This window comes from Macaca nemestrina, chromosome 15 (assembly GCF_043159975.1).
Source record: "Macaca nemestrina isolate mMacNem1 chromosome 15, mMacNem.hap1, whole genome shotgun sequence".
Taxonomy (NCBI): domain Eukaryota; kingdom Metazoa; phylum Chordata; class Mammalia; order Primates; family Cercopithecidae; genus Macaca; species Macaca nemestrina.
The window spans coordinates 43561695-43589599 of NC_092139.1; the positions used below are offsets into that span (position 1 = coordinate 43561695).

General features: G+C 38.3%; 1 long non-coding RNA gene across 1 annotated transcript; it reads right to left on the reverse strand.

Moving 5' to 3' along the window:
* Positions 1-331: 331 nt before the first annotated feature.
* Positions 332-27294, reverse strand: LOC105481527 (uncharacterized). The gene is made up of 4 exons (XR_987014.2): positions 27163-27294; positions 5976-6065; positions 1835-1961; positions 332-485 (listed from the first exon to the last, which is right to left on the reverse strand). It is a non-coding gene; the product is annotated as an uncharacterized lncRNA (long non-coding RNA).
* Between the last annotated feature and the right edge of the window lie 611 nt (positions 27295-27905).

The window sequence follows — 27905 nt, forward strand, 5'->3', positions numbered from 1 at the left end:
TGCTGTGTGATCAAGCTTAAGCTAGTTGTCATCGCATCTCTAAGAAATAGCCAGGCCAAATCCCAGGCAGACCAATGAGCCATCCTTGAGAAATCCAGCCCTCTTCTTACCCACAAGCTGACCACAGACAAATGAGTGGCCCAAGATCAACCAACCCATAAATTGATCAGCAATAATTACATGGCTGTTGCTTTAAGCCAGGCATTAGCAAACCTTGGCCCATGGGCCAAATCTGGCCTGCTGCCTCTTTTTGTAAATGAAGTGTTATAGAAACACAGCTATCTTCACCTGATCCTGCTGCTATAACAAAATACTATAGACTGGGTGGCTTAAACAACAGACATTTATGTTTCATAGTTTTGAAGGCTGGGAAGTCCAAGGCACCAGCAGATTTCGTGTCTGGTGAGAGTTGTTCTGTCTGCTTCAGGGATGGTGCCTTATTGCTGCATCCTGATGCGGTAGAAGAGGTGAATGCTGTCTTGTATCTTCACATGGTGGAAGGGATGGAAGAGATGGAAAGGATGAACTTGGTCCCTCAAGCCCTTTTATAAGGCATTAATACTATTGTACATATATTTGGGATACATGTGGTATTTTGATACTGATATACAATGTGTAATGACCAAATCAAGGTAATTGGGATATCCATCACCTCAAACATTTCTCTTTGTGTTGGGAACACTGAAATTCTTCTCTTCTAGCTATTTTGAAATATACAATAGATTATTATTAACCACAATTTCCCAACTGTACTATCAAATAGTAGAACTTATTTCTTTTGTTTAACTGTATTTTTGTAGCCATTACCCACCTCTTAACACTACTGCACTGGGGATTAAGTTTCAACATGAATGTTGGAGGGGCACAGACATTCATACCATAGCAAAAGATAAACTCATTTGTTTACATATTGACTATGGCTTCTCTCATGCTATAATGGCAGAGTTACCTATAACTGTAGTTGCAACAAGTAGTTGCAATTGAGACTGACCTGCGAAGCCTGAAATGTTTACTTTCTGGCCCTCACAGAAAAGCTTTTTGACCCTTTCTTTAAGTCATTGAGCTTTTGGGTGGTTTGTTACCCAGCAATAGCTAACTGATACACATGGTAATTGTCAGGTAAATACAGAGAGGACTTTGAATAGTTTCCACTAAAATAGAATTCATTTATTTGTTCCTTTATTATATAGACATTGATGGTCTAAAGTTTAGCTATACCCAAGACAGATATAGCTCTTACCCTGACTGAGCTTACTGTTTAGTGGGGAAACAAATTTAAAAAGCTATTAGGGTATATCTAAATAGGTGGATGAAGTCACAGGGAGACTAGGTAACTTAGCCATTCATGGACAGGGTAGCAGCAACAACTGGTATGGACGAGGGGATGTTGTAGGCACTGAGGAGCATAATCTTTGTGAAGGTAGAATGCACAAGTCTAAGGCAAATCTAAGCCATTATCTTGGCTTGGGAGAGGCTGTAGAAATCTCCCTCAGGGAGTACATTAGGGAGAAGAAAATGTTCTGTATCCTTATGTGGTGGTAGTTACACAATCTATACAGTATTAAAACTCATAGAAGTATACACCAGAAAGAGAGCCAATTATACTGTTTTTTAATTTTAAAAATCTATGCCAAGTATAGGCAATAAAATACTTTAGAATTTGATGAGAAGGTGAAGTTCATTTCCCTGATTAACTTATTAATTTCTAGGGGGATCTACAGTAAATTCAGAATTTAGTGCAATGCTATCAGAGCTCAAAAAAAAAAAATCATTGATATCGAGTCCACTGAGAGAAAGCAAAAAGTTTTGTGAAAGCTTGAAGTATTCTATGTACCTATATGTGGGCCACACATGAGCTGTATGTTGTTATAAAATACCCCAGCTATTCCAGCTTCTCAGCTCCATGACAGACATTGTTCTCACTTCTAATTCTGGAGCACCACCACCATCTTCGGCCACACCTACATACACAGATTTTCAGAAGATAATTTATTCTGTCCAAGCTGACAACATGAGGTTCCACAGTCTCTGCAGCTCTCACACTCCCTTGAACAAAGACACAATTATTCACATCTGATAAAGTCTTCACTTACGCTTCCTAATCCACTTCTGGGCAGTATTTTTTAACAAGCTTTACGTTTTCAGCACACAAAAAGACATTTACTTCCTTAGGATCTTTTCCTATAAGCAAGCTATGCTACTCCCAGGTACCCGTGAGTGCTGCGACTGGCAGTGTTTTGGAATTTAAACCAGAGGCGTCTAAGGGGCTGTGAGGTTGCTAAAAACAATCCACTGGGTGCCAGAAGAAAATGTAGGAAACAAAAATATTTAATATGCCAATTTGCATTGGTTCCCTCCCTTGGTTTAGATGTCATGTACCCACAGGAAGGTCAAGTGTCACACACGTACCCAAAGTACCCCAAGGAAAAAGAGTGAAATGCTACATTGCTGAGGAATTGGCAATAGCGCCCCTGCTGGACTTCTGTGTGTCATGACAGATTTGAGTTTACAGGTGCCAGTTTAAGTGATTTATAGATGATCTTGTTATAACAAAATAAAACCATGTAAAATGGACAAGTGGCTTATATAGTTTCCCTCCAGAGAAAATTGGATTGAAGACAATGCTAGTAAAGCAAACAGAAGCCATCAACAAGGACCTGGCATTTCTCCTATTCTTAATGAAGGACTGTTCTCCACAGCACAGGTTCCTCCCAGGGAGTGTGGGTTCATGAACAGGGCTGGGGGCTGAGGCTGTCAGATAAAAGGCTTTCTTTGTTTACAACATGAGGACTATGTGGATAAAGTGAATGCCAAAGTTGCCAGAAGGGAATGCTGCAGTTCTCAGAAAAAGTAAGGGATATTAGGCAAACAAACAATAGCTGTTCCTAATGAAATTCTCTTAGATTGGCACAGTTTAAATGTTCACATCAGTTTGGTATCAGATCAGTTTGGATCCTTTGTTATCCTGGAATCACTTGAAAGCTTGTGTGCACTTCCTGTTTTGCTATTTTTGCTAATTTTTATGTTTTATTTCTCCTCAAATGTTAACTTCTGGAAAGCAGAAGTGTATTGTATAGCAGTGTTTCTCAAACTGAGATCACACAGATCACACAGGGATCCTGAAAAATGCAGATTCCTATTCAGCAGGTCGGGGATGGTGCCTGAGAATCTGCATTTCTGACAACCTATCGGATGATGCCAGTGTTGCTGGTCCATGGGCCACACTTTCAGTAACACTGATCTAACTCTAGGTAGATCAATTTATCAGGGTAGAAGTATATCGCAGCTGTTTATTATGGATTCTTAGTTATGGGAATTATTCTGTGACTGCCTTCTATAAAGAAATTCTCTGTTTGGATGCAGCTTCTTCACCCTTTTTTCTTCCTTAAAGACGTCAGGAAAAATCAGAGAGAAAAATATAGCAAAACAACCCCTTTCCTCCTTATCCAATCACAAAGTGGCTGCTAGCTTACTAGGAATGTAAATATAATGACTCTTATCAATGATGCTATGTTATTGAATTATCCTCAGCAAACTAAATCACAAGCATAAAAAGGCTTTTTCAGAAAAGTGCTGTTGAAGACATTTCGGGACACCTTACCAGCTTTGCTTGACACAGCTAAAAGCTTCCCCAACCCCATAGTCCCTGCTCATACCTGTAATATTCATTTGCCCTACCGATTCAGAAATAAAATTCTCTACTGAATTTCACTGTCATTTACATATTTTCTTTGCTTGACTTGTCTTTCCTAGAAAATATTAAACTCTTGGAAGGCCAGGGATAGTAATAACAAAAACAATTCCATCAATTAACACTAATCCTTAACATGAATCATTTACTATGTGTCAGGCACTGTACAGACTTTGTATACATTATTTCATGCAGTGTTCTCAATAACTTTCTTATTCCTACTTTACAAATGAGAAAACTGAGGCTTGAAAAGAATAACTAACTTAACCTGAGGTACGGGAGAGACTACAATTTGCTATCCAATACCTATTCTCCATTTCTTCTCTTGCAATAGAGACTCAGTTCCATGTAGGGCACCAATGCAATTAGCTAAAACCCTCTCTTGGCCAGGCATGATGGCTTATGCCTGTAATCCCAAAACTTTGAGAGGTTGAGGTGGATCACTTAAGCCCAAGAGTTTGAAACTAGCCTGGGTGACAGAGTGAGACCCCAACTCTACAAAAATTTTTGAAAAATAAAAATAACAGCCTCTTTTGAAGGTAGGTATGGCCAGGATACTAGCATGTAGCCAAGGAGATGTATACAGGAAGGTGGTATAGAACTTGACAATGGAAAATGAGAGCTGAGACTTCAAGCAAATAAGCAATTTATAAGATAAGAACTTGTCACCCTTTTGACTCCCTTCTTTTGTCAGACCTTCTATGATCACTCGATGTTTTTAAACTTTGGCAGCCATCTTTAACCACAAGGTGACCTTGGGGATGAAGGCCATATGCTAACATGGTGGAGCCAAAAAATAGGAAGAGCCTGGGTTCCTGGTGACCTTGAAGCTGCATTTCCAATTCAGGACTAGTAGCTCCAGACTGCTGTTACATGAGAAAGAAAGAAATATGTAAGTGCTATTTGAGTCATTTTAGATTTCCTCTCACTCTGGGCCTGGACTTACCTAACTGAAGTGTGTCTCACAGCTAACAAGAGATGTGGCTTATATTCAGCCATAGGCCATTTCATACTGTTTTCCTACCCTCAGCGCCTAACTGAAAACAGCACGTTGTATGGCCCCAAGAATTAACTCTTTACTAAGAAGAAAAAAAATTTCCTTCCCAGGATTTGCTTTCATGATCTGCTTCAGTAGTACAAGGAAGGAATGCACTGGCATCTGTCTAAACAATTAGAAAATGGGATAAAGATATTTCTAGAATGGTGTAGATACTTTTCAAGATGTTTCTTTTATTACTTGTTGTTCTTGCATTCCACATTTTTCTAATTTGCAATCCATACATCTGAGATTGCCATTATCATTTGTGCATTCATTTGGCACCTATTTATTAAGCACCTACTACATGCTAGGAACCAATCTAGTGACTGGGGATGGAAGAGTGAACAAAACAGACAATATCCCTGGTTTATGGCATTTATATTCTTATGGTGGGAGAAGAGGACAAACAATAAACAACAAACAATAAAATAACAGGTTAGGTAGAGATATGTTTTATGGAGAAATTAAAATGAACAAGGGGGATCATGTTGGCAGGTGTGTTAATCAGGATTCCCTAGAGGGACAGAACTAACGCCTGTAATCCTAGCACTATGGGAGGCTGAGGCAGGTGGATTGCCTGAGCTCAGGAGTTCAAGACCAGCCTGGGCAACACGGTGAAACCCTGTCTCTACTAAAATGCAAAAATTTAGCTGGGTGTGGCAGCATGTGCCTGTAATCCCAGCTACTTGGGAGACTGAGGCAGGAGAATCACTTGAACCCGGGTGGTGGAGGTTGCAGCGAGCTGAGATTGCACCATTGCACTCCAGCCTGGGTGACAGAGCAAAACTCTGTCTCAAAAAAAAAAAGAGATACACACACACACACACACACACACACACACACACATATGTATGAGTTTATTAAATATTAACTTACACAATCACAAAATCCCGCAATAGGCTGACCGCAAGTTTGAGGAGCAAGGAGAGCCAGTCTCAAAACTCAAGAACTTGGAGTCTGATGTTCCAGGGCGGGGAGCATCCAGCACAGCAAAAATGTGTAGGCTGGGAGGCTAGACCAGTCTCACCTTTTCACGTTTTTCTGCCTGCTTTATATTTGCTGGCCGCTGATTAGATTGTGCCCACCAGATTGGGGGTGGGCCTGCCTGTCCCAGTTCACTGACTGAAATGTTCATCTCCTTTGGCAACACCCTCACAGACACACCCAGGATCAATACTTTGCATCCTTCAATCCAATTAAGTTTACTCTCAGTGTTAACCATCACAGCAGGAATGGGATACTTACCTGAAAAAGGTAAGAATGCAAATAATGGAAATTTTGTTTCCCAGCTGAGACTGTCAACGTATGCTTTTACTCTGGGAATGGACGCAAAACCTGGTGACAGAAGATTGATACGCTTCAGAAAATGTTCTACACGATGCTTGACAACTTTAAGAATTTTTTATGTACTTGTCTGAGCATCTGATATTCAACAGTTCCAATTGGACAATAACTGGTTTGCTTTTTCTTCTCTTTTCCTTCTGCTTGGCTTTTGTGTCATTCCAGCAGAAGCCCAGTTGCCTCTTTGCTCAAATAGGGTTGTACCTTTTTAAACCAACTTGGAGAAGAGAATGTGAATAAGTGAGTAATTGAGTGTGTGTGGGAGCTTGGGTGCATACTCCAGATGTGCAAGTGCGTTTAAGAAAAGCTGGAATAGACAAGATAATCCTGATATTTATTTGGTCAAAAATGGAAATTTCTAAATACTGAATTCTAATTCTTCTCAGTCCTTTGAAAATGCAGACTACCTCCCAGCATCATGTGGTCTGAAAAATAAGTGGAGGTGGAAAGAGAAGTAGGAGGAGATTTGAAAGCAGTAGAAGGAAAGATAATGAGGCGGCTGCTAAAATTTTTGCACAAGGACATGAAGACTTCCCTTAATGTTTAAAAACATGATCTTGCAGCCTTTTCCATTTTGACTTCATTTTCCTCATCTACTGAATTAATGAGAATCTAGATGATCTGTAGGTCAAGCATTTGCTGGAAATAAGAAGGCCAGAGCTAATAATCACTGACTTTGCCTAGGACCCTAATCCATCTGCCCAGCACAAACAGACATCAACTTTGCTGTCATTTTCACAGGAAGTCCCTCAGAACCCTAAGGCGACTGGCACATTTTTCTCATTGGAAATTAAAGTTAACAACTTCTTATCTTCAATGTGGAAATGTACATAATCCTAGGACAGTATACTATTGTCTCTAAAGAGAACTACACATTTAATTTTGAGTTTGTGTTATATAAATCAAGCAGTTCCATTAGCATGTCTTCATGTTGTGATCTAAGTTCACAAAATCTGATCCCATCCTAAGATGCTGATATTGTGCTATTTTCTGCTAATGATACAATCAGAAACAAATATTTTGTTGGTCTTTGTATTTCATTTTGGCCAGAATTGCCTAGAAGCAGAGCCTGAGACAGAGATTCAGGACTAGGTGACTGAGGAAGTGTTCTTAGGAAAAAAGGAGTAGAGGAACAGGTCAGAACGTGAGAAAAAACTTAAGCAAGGACACATTCTCAACTGGCCTTCGGCTTCAGCCTCATCCCACATGGAGTTCTGCAGTGTGATTTGTACTCTTCTATCCTGATCTGTCATACCCATGGCTGCTGGATATCCCCTTCCATCTGAAGGAAAGGTTATAACCTACTGTAGAAGGCAGCTCCCATTGGCCAAGGGCAGTTCTGTGCAGAACAGGGCAGTCATGCATCATTGGCAACCAATGTTTACAGAACTTGAGGTATGGGTACCCTGGCAGATGGGTGCGCCAGCCTGACTGTGAAGATCCAAAAGCATCCTCCCTTCTCTTTTCCATCCTGGAAAACTTCCTGATTGCTTTATCTTGCATTATTCTTTATTCTTTATTCTGTTTTATTTTTAATTTTTGTGGGTATACAGTAGGTGTGTACATTTATGAATTACATGAGAGATTTTGATACAGGCATGTGATGCATAATAACCATTTTAGGGTAAATGGAGTATCCATCACCTCAAGCATTTATCCTTCATGCTAAAAACAATCTAATTATACTCTTTTAATTATTTAAAAATGTAATTTTACATTTTTACTGTGGTTACTCTGCTGTGCTAGCAAATAAAAGTCTTCTTCATTCTTTCTAACTATTTTTTTGTGTGCCTATTAACCATCCCCACTTCCGCCAAGACTCCCATCCTTGCTAACCTTCCAGTCTCTGGTAACCATCCTTCTATCTCTATCTCCACGAGTTCGGTTATTTTAATTTTTATCTCCCACAAATAAGTGAGAACGCCTTGCAGTATTCTTAAATAATTACTTTCTTCTTCTCCTTCAGAAGAGCTCCTTCTCAAGCTCTTCTTCATTCCACTCCTGAAAGACATGAGTGATTGTATAATTCTTTCAGTAATTGACCCAACCTGTGAATGAGTAATGGCCTATCAAGAAAGAATAGACATTTAAATTTTGTGATCAAGGCACAATAATATAAAGTTTGTGCCCTGAGCCCTGTTGTACAAATGACAACCAGGATTTGTTAGTCTCCTTTTTTTTTTCTTTCTTTTTTGCTACTATTGGCTATTCTATAAACAGCTTGGGGCATTCTATAAATAGCTTTGTCTTTGTATTTCTAACATCCGAAATGGTTTCTTGCATGAAACAGTCATTCAATAAATGCTCATGAATAACTGAATGAATTAAAGAATACTGGGGTGGCTGTTGAGATATGAATGTTTACTGTAAGAATGCAAAGACTCAAAAGATTTAAAGTATATAAGAGACAGGCAGGACATGTCAACAAGTAAAAGTGGTTGTGGCCAACTGGAGAGCAACATACAATAGCCTATGGGGGCCAAAACCTTTCAGCTCTCCCAGATCATGAAAACTGGTTGGGAATGCTGGCCTTGATACTTTGATACTTAATCCTAAAAAAAAAAAATCTGGAAATTCAAAATTGTATCTAAAACTTCCTTATTTTTAGATGTTGACAGATACCCTAACAACAACTAACATTATCGGAGCCAGTGCATACTTCTATTAACTGAATTTCACTTGGGAAAGGTTGGTTTGTGTCCACTGCCATGGAATATTTCTTGGTTGGTAATTATCATTCTTTTTCACTGTCAGTGAGCAACTAAAAAACTGAGAGAACAAAAGAGCAATAGTCTTCTATCATCTTCTTCCAAAATCTACTACTCAAAAGTAGCTCAATCAAGAGAATCTTTTGGTTTTCTCTGTAAGATTCTGCTTTGAGTCTTTTCCTGTTGTATGGCAGCTTTTTATTCCACCTTCTTTATTCCTGTATATACTTTGGAGGTTATTGTTCTCAATTCCTCAATTCCTTGGCCTCCTTTGTCTTCTTACTCAGCTCATAGAGTTCTTATTCCCCCTTCCATAAACCTCGAGACGGTCCATGACTGCTTCAAAATGGATCTGTGAACATCTGGGAATTCCTTTGCAAGATGGTATGTATGTGTTTATGCGCATTTTTATGTGGAGAAAATGACAATTTTTATCACATTCTAAAAGGAGTACCCCTGTGTCCATTCACTTTTTTTTTTCTTTTTTCAACTTTTATTTTAGAATCAGGGAGTATATGCGCAGGTTTGGTACAAAGGTATATTGTGTGATACTGAATCCATCACCCAGATAGTGAGTATAATACAAAATAGGTAATTTTTCAGCCCTTTCTCTTCTCCCCCGCCAGTAGTCCCCGCTATCTACTGTTCCCATCTTTATGTCCTTGTGTACTCAATGTTTAGATCCCACTTATAAGTGAGAACATGTGGTATTTGGTTTTCTTTTTCTGCATTAGTTTCCTTGGGATAATGGTTTCCAACTGCATCCATGTTGCTGCAAAGGACATGATTTTGTTTTTCTGCTTTTTTTTTAATGACTGCCTAGTATTCTATGGAGTATATGTAACACATTTTCTTTATCTAATCCACCATTAATAGGCACCTGAGTGTATTCCATGCCTTTGCTATCAAATGAATAGTGCTGCAGTGAACACACTTGCCTATATCTTTTTGGTAGAACAATTCATTTTCCTTTGGATATACTTAGTAATGGGATTGCTGAGTTGAAGGATACCTCAACTCTTAGTTGAGAAATCTCCAAACTGCTCTCCACAGTGGCTGGACTAATTTACATTCCTACTACAGTGTATAAGTTTTCCCTTTCCTCTGTGGCCTCAGCAACATCTTTTATTTTTTGACTTTTTAACAAAGTCGTTCTGACTGGTGTGAGATAGTGTCTCATTGTGTTTATGATTTTGCATTTATGTGATGATTAGTGATGATGAGCATTTTTTCATGTTTGTTAGCTACACTTATGTCTTCTTCTGAGAAGTGTCTGTCTGTGTCCTTTGCCCACTTTTCTACGGATTTATTTGTTTTTTTGCTTGTTGATTTGCTGAAGTTCCTTATAGATTCTGGATATTAGCCCTTTGTCAGATGTATGGTTTGTGAATATTTTCTCCCACTCTGTATGTTGTCTGTTACTCCCTTGATGGTTTTTCATGCTGTGTAGAAGCTCTTTAATTAGGTCCCACTTGTCAACTTTTAGTTTTGTTGCAATTGCTTTTGAGGATTTAGCCATAAATTCTTTGCCAAGGCTGATATTGAGAAGGGTATTCCCTAGGTTTTCTTCTAGGATTTTTATAGTTTGAGGTCTTACAGTCAAATCTTTAATCCATCTTGAGTTAATTTTTGTATATGGTGATAGGTCGGAGTTCAGTTTCATTTTTCTGCCAGTTATCCCAACACCATCTATTAAATAGAGAGTTTTCTCCCCATTGCTTATTTTTGTCAAGTTTGCTGAAGACCAGATGGCTGTGGCTTTATTTCTGGGTTCTCTACTCTGTTCCGTCAGTCTGTGTGTCTGTTTTTGAGTGAATGACATGCTGTCTGTTCACTTTGGAAGCTTCATATATACTTGCCTGAACCTTATAGCTGGTCATAACATGTTTTTTTCCCTTAGTTTAGCAAATATTTCAGTGGATCCCCAATGCCTCCATTCTTAGAATTTTGCATAATCTAAGATGCAAATTTTTTTTTTTTTTTTTGAGATGGAGTCTCGCTCTGTTGCCCAGGCTGGAGTGCAGTGGCACAATCTCGACTCACTGCAAGCTCCACCTCCTGGGTTCATGCCATTCTCCTGCCTCAGCCTCCCGAGTAACTGGGACTACAGGTGCCCGCCACCACACCTGGCTAACTTTTGTATTTTTAGTAGAGGCGGGGTTTCACCATGTTAGATAGGATGGTCTGGATCTCCTGACCTCGTGATCCGCCCACCTAATTCTTTAGATTAGCATGCAGGATCCATTACTATCACTTACAACCCTTGTGCCCTATGTTCCGTCAATTGCAAACTATTCACAATCTCAAGTTCCCTCATGCTTCTGTTTGTAAGCATGTCCCCAACACCTCCCAAACTCTCATCCACCTGCCTAAGGATAGCTAATAAGTACCCTTGGGTTGGGTTCCCCCAGAAATTGATCCTAAGACAAGAACTTGAGTGTGAGTTTTTAATGTGGGAGTTAATGCCAGGAAGCACTAGTAGGGAAAAGGGAAGTGAGACAGAGAATGGAAAGAATCTGATAAAGTGTGTGTTATCAAACCAGTTACCACTATGGGCAAGAAGAGAAACTCTGTCCTGCAGAGGAACTCTAAAGGACAGTGTAGAACAACTTCAGAGCTGTCTCAACTGCAAAGTCAGAAAGTTGGGATATTTATCCACCAACTCCTGTAAGTCGCTGGTTGAGGGCTTCTTTGGGGAAACTAAGGCAGTAATTGGGTGTGTTCCAAAACCAGGAAGAAGCCCTCAGGTGGTGAATGTTTGATGTTCCCGGTAAATTGTCTGTAGCATAAAAGTTGAGTGTTGAAGGAATATGGGCATAGTAATATCCGTTTTACTATAAATCCCAAATGTAAAGATTGTTCTATAAACATAGCCAGTCAAAGAAAACTAATCCATGGGAACATCTTCAAGGTCTCACACCCGCATTTGAGTTATGTACCTGTCCTTTGTGCTCTCTTACAGATCTGGGATACCTTCTATAAACATATTAACTTCATAGTTGAGAAAGTAAGTAAGTAAGTGCCATGGGCTAAGCATTATGCTAGGCCAAAAGGATGGAGCAGTGAAAAAGGCAGGCATGGATGATCAGTTACATGGGTGAGGAGTGTCACTCTACTGTTGCAAGTTGATCACTTGGCTTCTCCAAGCCTAAGCTATATCTTTTATATCTTAATGCTCAGCTCTTACTCATTGTCTGGCAGAGCAAATGTTTACTCATGATCAGTGAATAAACGAAGTGTATTTCCCAGGCTTATTCGACCCCTTTATTTGGAAAATATGAGCATGCGGACCAATTCCAAGTTGAATTGGACATTTGAACTCTACCTGCAAGCACATATCTGGAAAATCACTGCCTTTGACTGGGGCATTGGAGTAAAGTCATTATCCTTGCCTATTGTTGCCCAGAAAATAATCTGTGCTCTTCCACCTAGCATGTACTTTTTCAGCAAACTCAAAGCAAGCTAACTGTGTGGCCAGACTCACCACAATTGATCAGTTTTATTAAAGCCAGGCCTAAGAGGCAGCCTTTTAATCCTCGAAGTAATTCCCAGTGTGAGCCTTTCAGGCTAATCAGCCTAGTGAGCCACAACTATAGCAGAATGAACCACTTTCTGACCTGTTGGTGAAGTCAAGTGCAGGATAATGCATGGAGCATTTTCTTGATGATTTCATCGTGACACAACTGAATTTTTCTTAGGAAAGATGACGGCGAAACTTTTGGTGTTGAAAGTCTAAAGAAATACTTTTAGATTCAAGAGTGGAAGTCCCTACATGTTTCTCTAGAAGATTTGTTAGGAGTCACAAGTTCAAAGACATTAAAGAAGAAAGGTCATTTTAATTATTCTACAAATATAGCTGTACTTTTTATTTCCACTTGTTACTTTTTTCTCTGGAAATGGCTTGTTATGCTAATACTCCCATTTCGCTAGCATTGTGAACGAGTGCTCCACCTGTCGGCCACTGCTGACATTACACCATAATTAAGCTGTATTTTGTTTTCTTTCAATGCGGTCTCCTGCTGGAACATGCTTTAGAGCAGTAGTTATTAAACCCAGAATCCCCGGACAACTAATAAAGAATACGACCAGGTCTCCTGAAGTAGGACAGGGCTGGAGCTTTTGTATTTTTGCTAAGTTCTGACATTCACTGAAGTTGGAGGATGACTACTGTCGGTCATGCACACCAGATTTTCTCACTTTGAGCAATTGTTTCATGCAGAACACTTATGAAAAATAATTTTAAATTCATACCACTCAAAAAGTTAATAAAAACAATAAAAGAAAATAGAAAGCATGTACTACAAAAACAAATTAACACTATTTTAGTATTAATCTAATTAGGAAACTTTTCGTTGTGTTTTAATGCTGAAGAAGCAATAAAGAAATGCTCATGGAACTTGCAGGTTAGTCTCACAATAGGCATTTACCAAATACTGATCTAGAATGTCACAACCTTCCTTTATTTAGTCTTCAGTGCCAAGTTTTACCTTTAAATCAGGTTCATCTACGCTCTATAGTCCAATTTTCCCTTCCAGTCCATGCTCCATTTTCTGGCCATTTAAGTTATCTTTATTTAAAAGGCATTTATGTATTTCTATAATACTGTACATAGTTTACTATTGCAAGATCTAAATAATTAAATTTAAGCCAGTCAAATCATATTATAAGGGAGACTGAAACTCAAAAGATGATTTGCATATAAAGCAAAGTTTTATTTTTATTATTTTTTATTATCTTAACTTTTAGATTCAGGAGGTACATGCACAGGGTTGTTATCTGGGTATACAGCATGATGCTGAGGTTTGGGGTATGACTGAACCCATCATCCAGGTACTGAGCATGGTACCCAGTTAGGTTTTATTTATTTATTTTTATTTTTTTAAGTTTTATTTTTATTTTTTTCCATAACTTATTAGGGTACAGGTGGTATTTGGTTACATGAATAAGTTATTTAGTGGTGATTTGTGAGATTTTGGTGCACCTGTCACCCAAGCGGTATACACGGCACCGTATTTGTGGTCTTTTATCCCTTGCCCCCACCCACTTCTCCCCCTAAGTCCCCAAAGTCCATTGTATCATCCTTACGCCTTTACAGCAAAATTGTAAACACTAAGTATGAACCTCAAAATTTATTTTCTCAGCTCAAATATGAACAATTTCAGGTCAGCATACATTTAAAAATTCTGCAAAAATAGTAAAGCTTAGCACTTCAAACCACCTACTGTGGTTAAAGTGAAGAAGAAAAAGCCAAACCAACAGAGTAACCACACCAAATGTTAGTGAGAATATATGGAGAGCTACTAGAATTCTCACACATTGCTGTTTTGGGATATAGAATGGTACAATCAATTTCACAAAAAAGAAAAATATTTTGTAAAGTTAAAACATTTACAACCTGATGCTCCTGGAAGAAAATTTATCTAAGAGAAATGAAAACATGTGTCGACAAAAAGATCTGTGCAAGAGTTTTCATAGCGGCTTTATTGATAACAGTAAGAACCTGTTATAACAGCCAGAATCTGTTATAACCTAAATGTCCATCAACAGGAAAATGGATAAATTATGTTATATTCACATAATAAAATATTGCTCAGCAACACAAAAGGATGAACTACTGAGACACACAATGTGGTGAATCTCATAATCATTACGCTGAACAAAGAAAGATAGACACAAACATGTACTTAATGTATGATTTCATTTCTATGAAGTTCAAGAACAGGGAGAATTAATATATCGTGATAGAAATCAGAACAGGTTACTTATTGAATTGACTGAAATGAGGCATAAGAGGACTTTCTAAGATGACAAAAATTTCTATTTGGGTAATGTTACATTTGTCAAAATTCATCCAATTTTGTATTTAAAAGCTAGGCATTGCTCTGTTTATACATTTTACGTCAAGAAAAGTGAAAAAATATAAGTTTTTGAATCAAGTGAAATGTTCAAATCATCTATGTACTGTCTTAAACAACGAGAAAGCCTGAGGGAGACCTATGAATTGTCCTTTGCACTGCTATGAAGTGTGGATGAGTGTGTTGTGTGTGTGCATGCATGTGCTCACACATGTGGTAGGGATGCGGATAAACCCAAAGCTGAAAAGGATCTTGCTAAGGTAGAGGTGAAAAGCTATGTGGATTTTGTCTACGGATTGAAGTTAGAGATATTGATCCAAGATAAGACAAAATGCACTTTCTTGAACCAGGAGAGTCTGAATATCTAAATCTTGGATGCTCAAATCCATTCTCACAGGGGTGAAAGGCAAGTTCTTTATTCCAGGTCAAAGCCAAGGTAATTTACTTAGGTCTAGAAATAAATGCACAGCAAAAACCAGAGGTGAAAGAAAGAGTGAAAACAGATGAGTTCCCTGGGCTTTGGGAAGAGGTTTAAATAGGTCAGAAGGTAATGGGCATCCTCCTGTTGGTGAGATCTCAGCATACCTAGGAAAGGGTGAAAGGATGGCTAAGGAGGTGGGGGACTTGGCACTGGAATTAAATCCATGATCTATCCTCTAAGTGGCTCCTTGAGTTTCTCATTGAAGCTTCACCAGAACGCAAATCAGAGGCAGCTACTATTTCACTGACAAATCAGATGATTCTCTAAGACTAGGTGGAGGATCATGCATTGGACACTTTCATTTCTGGATAAATTTCCTCTGTTAAGAGAAAAGAAAGACATCAAAGGTGAATATGTCACCAGTAGGGATGGCAGCAAATATGTTTCCAATTTTAGTGTATTGGTCGAATACACTTGGCTGACTGCAGTGGTTCTTAAGCCTGGCTGTGTTATAATCCTATGAAGGCTTCAAAAAATATCCATACCTGAGCCACGCCCACAGAGATTCTGATTTAATAGGTGTGCAACTGGTCCAGGTAACTCTAATATGTGACCAGGATTGGTTTACAGCAGTGGTTCACAAAGTGTGGTTCTTAGACCAGCAGCATAAGCATCACCAGAGAATTTCTTTCTTTCTTTTTTTTTTTTTTTTTTTTTTCAGACAGAGTCGCACTCTGTCGCCAGGCTGGAGTGCAGTGGCCGGGTCTCGGCTCACGGCAAACTCCGCCTACCGAATTCAAGCGATTCCCCTGCCTCAGCCTCGCAAGTAGCTGGGACTACAGGCGCGCACCACCACGCCGGGCTAATTTTTTGTATTTTAGTAGAAACGGGGTTTCACCATGTTGGCCAGGATGGTCTCAATCTCCTGACGTTGTGATCTGCCCGCCTTGGCCTCCCAGTGTGCTGGGATTACAGGTGTGAGCCACCGCGTCTGGTCAAGAATTTCTTTAAAAATTTCAGACCTCACCCTAGATCTACTGAATCAGAAACATGTAATGAGGACCAACCATCCTTGTTTCATCTAGCCCTAGCCTCTTGGTGATTCTAATGCATAATATAGTTTGTCCCCCAAGTTAGAAATTTTGTTGCAGGGGGGATTGTCATGATTATGTATTCCTGGATTGAGTTTTAGAGTCTGTGGTTTTCGGAGTATTTCTCTTTTTATGCATTGGTATTATTTTTTATCTCAAGTAATGATGGGCTTTCTTATGAATTGCATACGGACGGACGTTGCTAATTTCTGCAATTCTTCCTCTGTTTCTTGAATTCTCTGCCTCTATAATTTGTATCTCCTTTGTAGCTGATTGCTTTTGCTCTCTTTCTCCATGTATTCTCTTCCTAAATCAGCTGCTTTTACAGAAGTATGTCTTTATGTCCCTTCAGGGTTTCTACACTGTGCTGCAAGGTTTTGCATTCATTTTCCAGGAGAGCTCTGCTGAACGCAGTGAGCAAAACTCACTTTCTTTATTTGTTCTTCCAGTCCATGCTTGGTTGACACCTTATCCTTCAGCTTGGATGGGAAATGGCCTCAATCTTCTCTAGCTATTGTTAACGAAGATTCTATCCAGGAGATATATATCATCCGTCATCTCTGATTTATTTTATCTTCTCACTCTGGTGATTTGCCAGTTATTTCAGCTGCCCAATGCAATTATTCAAAATGTCAAATTCTTTTTTGTGTGTGGTTAAAAAAAAAACAAGCTTCCTCTAGGCCTTTCCGAATTTTATAATAAACTGTAATTTGATTAGTTCTCTCAGTCAAGTGTTCCCTTCATCCAGTTTTCTGCTTCCTGTGGTACGGCTCCATGCCCTCTTTAGGTCTTAGATTTTTCTTTTTAACCTTCAGAGGCCAGACTTCACCTTCTCTTCGCTGAGCTTAGCTTCACTAAGGCTTTGAAAGTTTCAAAAAATTCCTTGAAAATATTTGTGATATTTTATCAACTTTTTGCCTTCCAACACCTTGTTCTGGTTGTTTGATTTTGTTTTATTTGTTTTCTTTTGTGTTTTGCATTTTATACTTTCCAGTTTTCCCAAAAACAACAAGTACACTTCCTACCAGCATTTCACTGGCTATTTTATTCATTTTTGAAAAGATTCCAGTTGGAAACTTCTTCATAGAGGTTTTTCTTTTGTATCTTGATCTTCACTCCCCCAAAAAAGTCTTTGCTGCTTTTTTTGTTCATATTTGACAATTTTTATTGATTTTAAGGTAGTCTTAAAGTTTGATAAAACTGTTGTGCTGTCTTTCATTTTGTCTCTTTCTAGAAGAAACATCCTCCAGAAGAAAATGGATGATGAACAATTTCTTGATAAGGCACTGTGAGTTATTCACTCACAAGGCTCTTCATGAGAATCAGGGTTGCCCTGCAGTCTACAGGGAATGTAGCTTGTGGCATCCCACGATCCATTGTTTCAGGCCTGCCTGAAAGAATCACATTCTTCACGCCTGAAACACATGGTTGCTCTTCTGTATTTACTTGTTTCTGTATTTGTTGTTTCTTAGTTCTCATAGAATCACTAGCCTCTCCCAACAGGTCGAAACCACCTTTCAAGTACGTGTTACCTCAATTTCTGCATTTTCTAGAGGACTCTTATTTTCTTCTGTTGATTAATTATTCTCATTCATTTTATTTACTTGAGTCTTCAGTATCAGAAGTCTCTTGCATTCTCAATGAGGTATTTTTCAATGACAGAAGAATGTTCTTCTAGAGCAGGAATTGGTAAACTACGATTCATAGGCCAAATCTGGCCCCATCACCTATTTTTGTAAATGAAGTGTATTTATAAATAATGTTTTGTAAGTAAATTTACAAATGAAGGAAATGCAGCTATCTCCATTAGTTTGAAAATTGTCTTCATTCTTCTCTCTTTCTTTTTTTTTTTTTTTTTTTTTTTGAGACAATGTCTCCCTCTGTCACCAAGGCTGGAGTGCAGTGGTGCAGTTGTTTGAGGCTGCACTGTAGCCTGTAGAGACAGGGTCTCATTATATTGCCCAGGCCAGTCTCAGACTCCTAAGCTCAAGCAATATTCCCGTCTCAGCCTCCCAAAGTGCTGGGAATACAAGCACAAGACACTACACCCAGTCTATTTGCCTACTGTCTATGACTGCTTTCACACTATAAGGTCAGGATTGGGTGATTGTGGCAGAGACCATAAGACCTCTGACCATATGAAAATAGTTACTGCCTTGTTCTTCACAGAAACAGTTTGCAGACCTCTGCTCTGCAGCTTTCTCAGTAATAAGTGCAACTCTTTGCTCCAATGAAGTAGGTTGGTACCTGGCCCTGATGGGTCATTCTCTGATTTCCTGTATGCCCTCTTGGGCTTGGACTCATGGATATCACCTTCAGGTATTTAGTAGGTCTACTAATTTCCTCCCTAGGTTCAAATGTGGACATTTTCAAAGGATGTCCATTGAGGAATTTCTCATTCTGCCCTCATTCTCACCCATATCCTGAGCTATCTTTCTCCCTGCAAAGTATCAAAGCCTCAGTTTCTTTATAAAAACAAGCACAATCCTTATCTGTTGGCAGTTCTGACATGCTTAAAATAACTGTTTGCATTAGGTGGACACTGAAGAGAATGAGAATTCAACCTGCATAATTTTTAATTTTCCACATTTCACATCTCTCAAAGCACATCTTGTTCGAAGGACATATAAAGATATATTATGAAGGCACTGACGCAAAAAAAAGTGCAGAAGTTCCAAAAACATCAAAATGTAATATATAATCAGCTTATATTTTAGTATATTACAAGATGATTCTAATTATCTGCCCCTTCCTGAATCCACTATCTTTCCAATGTGACTTTGGCACTCTTCCTTATCAAGAGATTTCCCCACCCAGTAACGCTGAACTGGCCTTGGGATTGGCTTTGGTGAATTGAATGAGCTAAAACTAGTGTTACAGTTTTGAGGCTGGGCCTCCAGAGACTTTACTTCCATTTTTACTCTTCCATCCTTGCCACCACCAGCAGAACAAGCCTGAGCTAGCTTGTGAAAGGATGAGAGGCCCTTAGAAAGAGAGCTGAATTTTTCAGGTCAAAGCCATCCTAGAGCAGAGGCTTCAAACTGACCCACCAGTGGACCTTTCCCCTAACCCAATGACAGTTCTGCAGTAACTCTTTCGAAACCGAAGTCTCCTGTCTCATTTCCCTGATTTTTTTCACTTCAATACTTGGCCTAAACCTTTAAACTTCATGCTATAGTATAAACGATTAATAGACAAAGTATTTTTCTTATTAACAGACCTCTACATTTTAACTGAGATGATAGATGTTTCATCTTTAAACAGAATTAGTTTGTTAGGGTTGCCATAAAAAAGTACTACACACCAGGTGGCTTAAACAACAGAAATTCATTTTCTCACAGCCCTGGAGGCTGAGATCAAAGTGTCATCAAGGTTGGTTGGATTTTTCTGAGGCCTCTCTCTTTGGCTCATTGATGGCCATTTTCTCCCTATGTCTTTACAGAGCCTTCCCTCTGTATATGCCTATGTCCCAATTTTCTCCTCTTATGAGTGCACCAGTCATACTGGATTAAAGTCCACCCTAATGATCATATTTTTACTTAATTGCCATTTTAAAGATCCTATTTCCAAATATGGTTACATTCTGAGGTAATGGGGATTAGGACTTCAACAAATGAATTTGGAGGGACAAAATTCAGACCATAACGGTGACTTTTGGTAAATGCCATTCAGAAAAAAGTGGGGATGGAAGAAAGCTTCCAGAGTGAGGGAACTCTGCAACGCAAAAGGCCAGTGGATATGGAGAAAGGAGATAGGGCTAGAAACTTCAAACCAGTGAAGCAGTATTTTTCATTGAACACTTACAATTGCTAGGCAGTGCACTGAGCAAATTACCATCATTTGTTCCTCATAGCAACCATGTTAGACAGTTCCTATTATATTTACCATCATAATTTTTTTCAGGTTATACAATGATATAAGCAACAGAGCTGGGGTTTCTTTCTTTCTTTTTTTTTTTCTTTTCTTTCTTTCTTTTCTTTGTTTTTTTGTTTTTTTTTTTTGTTTGTTTGTTTTTGTTTTGTTTGTTTGTTTTGAGACAGTCTCACTCTCTGTCAGCCAGGCTGGAGTACAGTGGTGCAATCTTGGCTCACTGCGACCTCCGCCACCCGGGTTCAAGTGAGTCTCCTACCTCAGCCTCCTGAGTAGCTGGGATTACAGGCGCCCACCACCACACCTGGCTAATTTTTGTATTTTTAGTAGAGAAGGGGTTGCACCATGTTGGCCAAGCTGTCTCAAACTCAAGCTGTCTGAACTCAGGTGATCCACTCACCTCAGCCTCCCAAAGTGCTGGGATTACAGGCATGAGCCACTGCGACCCACCCAGAGCTGGATTTTTAATCCACTCTATCTGACTTCTAAAGCCACTTTCTTTCCTCTAGCAAATGCAAATAGAAATTGAGTCCCAAGCAAATCTAAGTGATTCGCGGTTGCTTCAGGATCATAGCCAGGAGCAAAATGTGAGGACTAGCAGAACTCAGTAAATAGTAAGTGAAGTCAGATGGGATGCAACACCAGAGTATAATTTCCGAAAACTTCACAAGCACTACTTTCTCATAAATACATAGGAAAGGTGTGTCAATTTGTAGCAGAAACTCCTTAATGGCAGAAACAGTGGGATGGTAAACCTGGTTCAAAGGAGGGTTAGATAGACTGAAGCACATATTATCAGTGAAAGAATGTTGAAATAAGATTGTTAATTAGATACAAATCTAGTTAATGTACTACAGGGAAATACAATTGTGGCCCTGTTTTATTGCCCTGTAGTACAGGACAGAAATCATTTGTAATTTACCAGTCTTTGAGAAGTTAACATTTAACTTTTTTGATTACAGTCTGGGCCCTAATCAATTGGAAATAGTGAATCAAAAAAAGGTACATTATGCCAGAGCTGTTTCATCCAATACAGTAGTCAAGTTGCATGTAGCTATTTAAATTTCAAATTAAATTAATTAAACTTATGTACACTAAATGTTCAGTTTTTTAGCGAAACTAGCCACATTTCAGGTGTTCAGCCATATGTAACAGCTCCCATAGAGAACATGCCCATCATCACAGAGATTTCTCTTGGACCACACTGCCCTAGAGCCTCAGATGAACCGCAGGCAGGTTTATTAAATAATACTGTAGCACGACATGAAAATGCAAAGTTTTGGATAATTTTTCATAATAGCAGGAGCCATGAATTGTAAGAACTTGAGTTTCACTTGAAGAGTCATGAAAACTGAGATGAGAGCTTGGCTGTGCTGGCAGCCAGTATGCCAAAGGGCTTTGTTCCTGAGATATTTGCATGGAACTTCTACCATGACTCATCCCAGTTTCAAAGCACTCTTACCACTTGTGGCTGGGATGCTGTATGGGCCCTAATACTGCCCACATGTGAGCCTGTTTCCCTATAAGTGGCATCTCAAAATAATGGTCTTTGAATGTTATTTTTTCCAAATTAAAATAAAATTTTTGAGACAGGGTCTCACTCAGGGTCTCACTGCAGACTCAACCTCTCAAGCTCAAACGATCCTCCCACTTCAGCCTTTTGAGTAGCTGGGGCTATAGGTGTGTGCCACACATGCTACTTTTTTTATTTTTTGTAGAGACAAGGTCTCACTATGTTGTCCAGGCTGGTTCTAAATGCCTTGGCTCAAGCAATCCTCATGCTTTGTTTAAATATTTTGTTGCCATATTCCAAAACTAATCTGGAAAAGGTATAGATCCTCTCACAACTTTTTAAATTGAATTCAATGATGTAATAACACTCTTACATCATATTTTAAATATACCCAAAGGAATCCCAATACTAAATGACATTTTAAAATTTAGCATCATTCATCAAAAAGAACAAATTCTCCAATGACAGTCAGAAAATTTACATCATTTCTTTTATTACCTGAAATCAAATTTTCAGTATGATTCCCCTACAGAGTTTTATCCTAATTTATTTTACATTTGAAAATTGTTTTTAGTCATTCTACATTCTTATGAGCATCAAAAATATATATAACAAATTGAAGTTTTTTGTTGATGATCATAAAGTGTGAAATATTTTAAAATATATTGAAATAAAATTATAATTATTAGTAATTCACAATTGATAAAAGTATTATAAAACTATCACAAATTTTGATAAATAAGTATTAAACATAAAATTAAATTTTATCAGAAATGTATCTCTTAATGAGATAAATGGGACCGTTTCCCAATTCATGTATTTGTGGATATCTATGAAGGTTACAATTTTTTTTTTTTTGAGACAGGGTTTCATTCTGTTACCCAGGCTGGAGTACAGTGGTGTGATCATAGCTCACTGCAGCCTCTTTCACCTCCTGGGCTCAAGAAATCCTTCATTTTAGCCTCATGAGATGCTGGGACCTCAGGTGTCCAACACCCCACCAGCTATTTTTCTTTTTTAGAGTCAAGGTTTGCCACATTGCCCAGGCTCGTCGTGAACTCCTGGGCTAAAGAAATCTGCCCACCTCAGCCTCCCAAAGTGCTGGGATCACAGACGTGAACCATTTCACTCGGCCCATAAATATTTCTTTATTGCGAAAAGAACACAGGTCTAATCATGGACTCTATTTGTATTATTACATGTATATATATGTATAGTCACTGTGAAAGCTTGCTCTTATAAACAAGTACGTAAGAGTAAAAGGGATTTTTAATACAGCAATGGCATTCAATTGTTTGAACTTTCCAAATATATGCCAAAATCACATTGTTGTCCATCATACAACCCTTTTAATGGTTCTATCAGCTATGAGCTTTATGAAGCCCTCTGTCAATTTTGCTGAAAGCTCATAAATGGAAATCCTCAGACTTGTAAAAGGATTTCTATCCCAATCCCTAGAATAGTTCAAAATCCCAATATCTGGGAGAAATAGCAAAAAGGCTAATCAACTACTATTTACAAGGTGTATTACTCTTTCAACCAGAGATATACTCCAAAAAGCTTTCGAAAATCAAAATATTGCTTATTTCTGTACTTTATATTGTACTTTGTAAAAAGCATTTTCTTAAATGCTTTTAAAATGTCTTAAGATATCACATGCCTTCAATACATTTTTTTTCATCAAAATCTCAGAGGTATAGATAGATGAGTTAAAAAGTCCCCTGAATGACCTAACTGGCAAAGCTAGGCCTAATTTTAAAACTTATTAGCCAAACCTATTTTCTCTGTCAGCAAAAGTGGGACATTATTTATCAATACAAACAGATGGCTGGGCGTGGTGGCTCACACCTGTAATCCCAAGCACTTTGGGAGGCCAAGGTGGGCGGATCAGGAGGTCAAGAGATTGAGATCATCCTGGCCAACATGGTGAAACCACGTCTCTACTAAAAATACAAAAATTAGCTGGACTTGGTGGCGCATGCCTGTAGTCCTAGCTACTCAGGAGGCTGAGGCAGGAGAATCACTTGAAACAGGGAGGCGGTGGTTGCAGTGAGTCGAGATTATGCCATTGCACTCCAGCCTGGTAACAGAGCGAGACTCCATCTCAAAAAAAAAAAAAAAAAAAAAAAAAAAAAAAAAAAAAACCCGAAAAACAAAAGAACAAAAATCAATACAAACAGGTATGTTATGATACATATGAAAACACCTGTCTTACAGAATGTATCTTGAGGTACATATTACCAAAAACATGAGAAAAAATTATGATGTTATAAAATGAAAATGACAAATCAATATACTATTTTCCATTACTTAATTTGTAATTATTCAATGTAGCTAAAATTATGAATTATTTATAAACAATGAAATATGAGAGAAAACATGCCATTTCTTTGAAATATATACTTATTTACACATCTGGACTTGTGTGTATGTATGAGAGTATATTTGTGTTTGTGTGCATGTTGTATTCTGCTGTTCTGTTTTTGAGATTAATGAAATAAGACTTGCATTAAAAATTAGAAAGAATTTCTTATATTTTATTAGATCCCATGATTGAACTTTCTCAATGTATTTACTTTACAAGAAAAGCAGAAACTGCTAAAAAACAAATTGGTCTAACAGCAAGTATATAATTTAATTATTTTAATCGCAAGAAAAACAATGTGACATTTGTAAGATGAAACCAGATAAGGTTACTGTAATCAAGATAAATAGCTCATGATATTATTTGATAAAAGGTTTTATTTCTCTTATTTAATAACAACAAATGTGAAAGAAGTCTCACAAAATGTTACCTCTGATTTGTATCCAGAACAAGGGCTAATCCTAGAAAACAGACCAGTTAAAGTGAAATGAATTAGATTCATTTTCATTCATTCAAAGGTCCTTTTCTTCCCTTTTCTAGGGATGAAGGTTGAGAAACCAAAACAATTGCTTACATTTAAACACATGAAAGAAATTGATATTTTAGCTTTCAGTGTCTCTAATGACCTCTTTGCTTTGTTCTCCTAGAATCTTGCTCAAGAGATTCCTCCTTTGACAGTATTCAGGAATTTAAGAGGTTAGATTGCTCACTCCTACTTCCCTACTCTACAAAACACCTGAATTAAATATTTAGGAATGAATGAAACACCACATGTCAAATTCTGGGAACATAAATGTAGAACACAGAAGAAAATGTGTAGCTTAAAACATGTATTAAGAAACCAAAAAGAGTCAGAAAAAAAGTGAGTCAAACATTCAAATAGAGTAAGGAAAGGTTGCAGGAAAGCACATCCAATAAGCAAGGACATAGAAATAAAGGTAATAGCAGAAATCTATGAAATTGTGAAAAATAGAAATAATGGCAAGTAGCAATAATTAAACTAGCTCTTTGAAATGCTTAATAAAAAGGACAGATTTCTGGGGAGACTGAAGAGGAGAAGGGGGAATTTGCAAATAAACAAATCCATAAAGTAAAAAGGATAGACTATATATATATATATGCAACAGAAATGTAAAATAAAAAAGAATACTGTAAATTATTGTCTCTAAATTTGAATATATAAATGGTATGAACAAATTCTTAGAAAAATATAAATTGTCACAAATCAGAGAGAATTAAAATGGACCAGTAAGAATTCAAGGAAAGACCTCCTCTTCATAAATGCCCCCAGATCCAACCGGTTTTATAAGTATGATCTCCCAAACGTTTAAGAAAGGATTAAGTCTATGGTTTACCACTTTCTCTAGAAACTAGCAAAAGAGAAAAGGCCATCTTTCTGTAATTGATCAAATAAAACAGAGTTTAAAAATGACTGCAACACTCAAAGAATTAAAAAAGGAGAGTGATGTGACCTGATTTGCAACAATTGAATTCTTATAACTTAAAATAAAGTCACTCTTCCCGCTACTTAGGGTATGGACTGGATGAAGTTTAAATTACAGGTAGGAGGAGGTCCAGTTAGGAGAATACCGCAGTGGTCAGGGTGAGAGATGATAAGAACCTGAATTAAGAAAATAAATGTGGCCGGGCGCGGTGGCTCACGCCTGTAATCCCAGCACTTTGGGAGGCCGAGGCGGGCGGATCACAAGGTCAGGAGATCGAGACCACGGTGAAACCCCGTCTCTACTAAAAATACAAAAAAAAAAAAATTAGCCGGGCGCGGTTGTGGGCGCCTGTAGTCCCAGCTACTCGGGAGGCTGAGGCAGGAGAATGGCGTGAACCCGGGAGGCGGAGCTTGCAGTGAGCCGAGATCGCGCCACTGCACTCCAGCCTGGGCGACAGAGCGAGACTCCGTCTCAAAAAAAAAAAAAAAAAAAAAAAAAAAAAAAAAAAAAAGAAAATAAATGTGGTGGTGGAAGAGATGGATTAGAGAGCTTTTAAGGAATTAGAATAGATAGGTCTTAATAACTGATTATCCTTAAGAAGTGCTGTGAGCAGCGGGGATGCTGAGGCCCAAAAGACCAGCAGAGTCACAGTTCCATTAGCCAGGGTTGGGGGAAGGGCAGGAACCAGAGCAGGGTTACCAATAGCCAAAGTTAGAATTAGAGGAGGAGATTTGGTGATTTTGAGATGCCATAAGCTCCCCCAGAAGTAGATGTAAACAGATAAACTTAAGAGGTCAGATCGTAGGAAGAAAATCTGGGCCAAAGATTTGGAAGTTTTCAGTAAATGGAAGGTAATGGAAGACAGGAGCATTGTCAAGATGCAACAGCCAAAACCATGTGTAGAGAAAAAGGGGTAAGGAACAAATGGCGACATGAGCAGATATTTTTAGTGCCCCTCAGATCTCCTCTCCTAGCACTTACACCCTCTATCTGAGGCCTTTCTGTACTTGGAAGATGGTTGCACATGCAGTGAACAGGCTGGAAATGCCATAGAATTAATTCCCCTAGGAAGAGCCCTCAGCTGGTGAAAGCTGGGAGTTGTTGGTAGATAGATTCCCCCAGCCTCCTCCCTGCTTGCTTGGGACAACCCTGAACTATGTCCTACACTGTTTCACAGAGCCCCCAGTGGAACTGAGCTCCAAATGTCTACAAATGTACCTTTTATTGATAATACATATTTTATCAGTGCTTCCCTTCCTTGTCTTACTTCTCCACTTCCATAACACTGTTTAGGGGATTGCCCTTTGAAATAAATTACTGCACTCAAATTCTTATCTCAGGGTCAGCTTGTGGGGAAACCCAAACTATCATAGGAAAACAAGTGCCAAGAAGGGGGAACTTTGGAGAGAGGCTGTAGAGGAAACCAGGAGAGTTTGATGTCATGGAAGGCAAAAGAGTAAAGAATTTCATAAAGGAAAGGACATAGATATTTCCATGAGGTAACGAAAGTAATGAAAGTAATAGAGATAGAAAATAGAATGATAGTCTCCAGGGGCTGGGGATAGGGGAAAATGAGGAGTGGTTTAATGGGTATAAAGTTTCAGTTATACAAGATCAAAAAGATGTAGAGATTAGGTGCGCAATGTGAATGGACTGAAAACTCTTGAGCAATACACTTTAAAAATGGTTAAGAAAAAGAGAAAGTTGAATGAAACAAAACTATTGGTAGCCCTAGATCCAGCCATGACTGCAATCTACCAGCTTCTCAATCGCATTGCTGATAATTTTCCAGAAGTTAGTGTCAATTGTTTGCTGTTACTTACCATTTAAAAAATTATGACTGTCACTTCAGACATAAAGGAAAAGCTGGTTTCTGATTCCAACTAGTTATGCAACTTGGACAAGTTGCATCTTTTCCCTGGCTTAGAGCCTCCTTCCCTGTAAAGTGACTGAAATAGACTTGGTGATACCTAGATCTTTGTCACCTCGAACATTCCATAATTCTATGACCTAACATATAATTATATTAAAGTGACCATTTCACAGTATGTCCTAGTTTTGCTCAAATATTCTTTCTATAATCATTTTCATGATTCTAATTCTGCATTATTCCTGTATAATGGAATCAACAGATAAGAAAGAGCATAAAAAGAAGGCATAAGCAGTGGCATCTTACAGGGTTTAATTGTTGACTTGGCACTATTGTCATGAGAATATGAACCGTACATAAGTTACTGAAGTAAAAGTCATTCATTCACTCTTAAAAATGGTTAAGATGATAAATTTTATGTTATTTGCATTTTACTATAATCAAATTTTTTAACAGTGGAAAAAAAAAGAGAGGATAACAAATAGTGTCAAATGCTATGACAAAGTCTCTAAAGATAAGAAATGAGAGATTTATGGGCTTGGCAAAATTGGGGCACTGACGAACTTAGAAGAGAGATTTCATTGTAGCAAGGATGACACAAGCTGAACAGCAATTGTCTGAGCTGTAACTGGGGAGGATTAGAATGTGGGAATGTTTATATGAGGGGTAGGAGGAAATCAGAGAGATCTGTTTCTT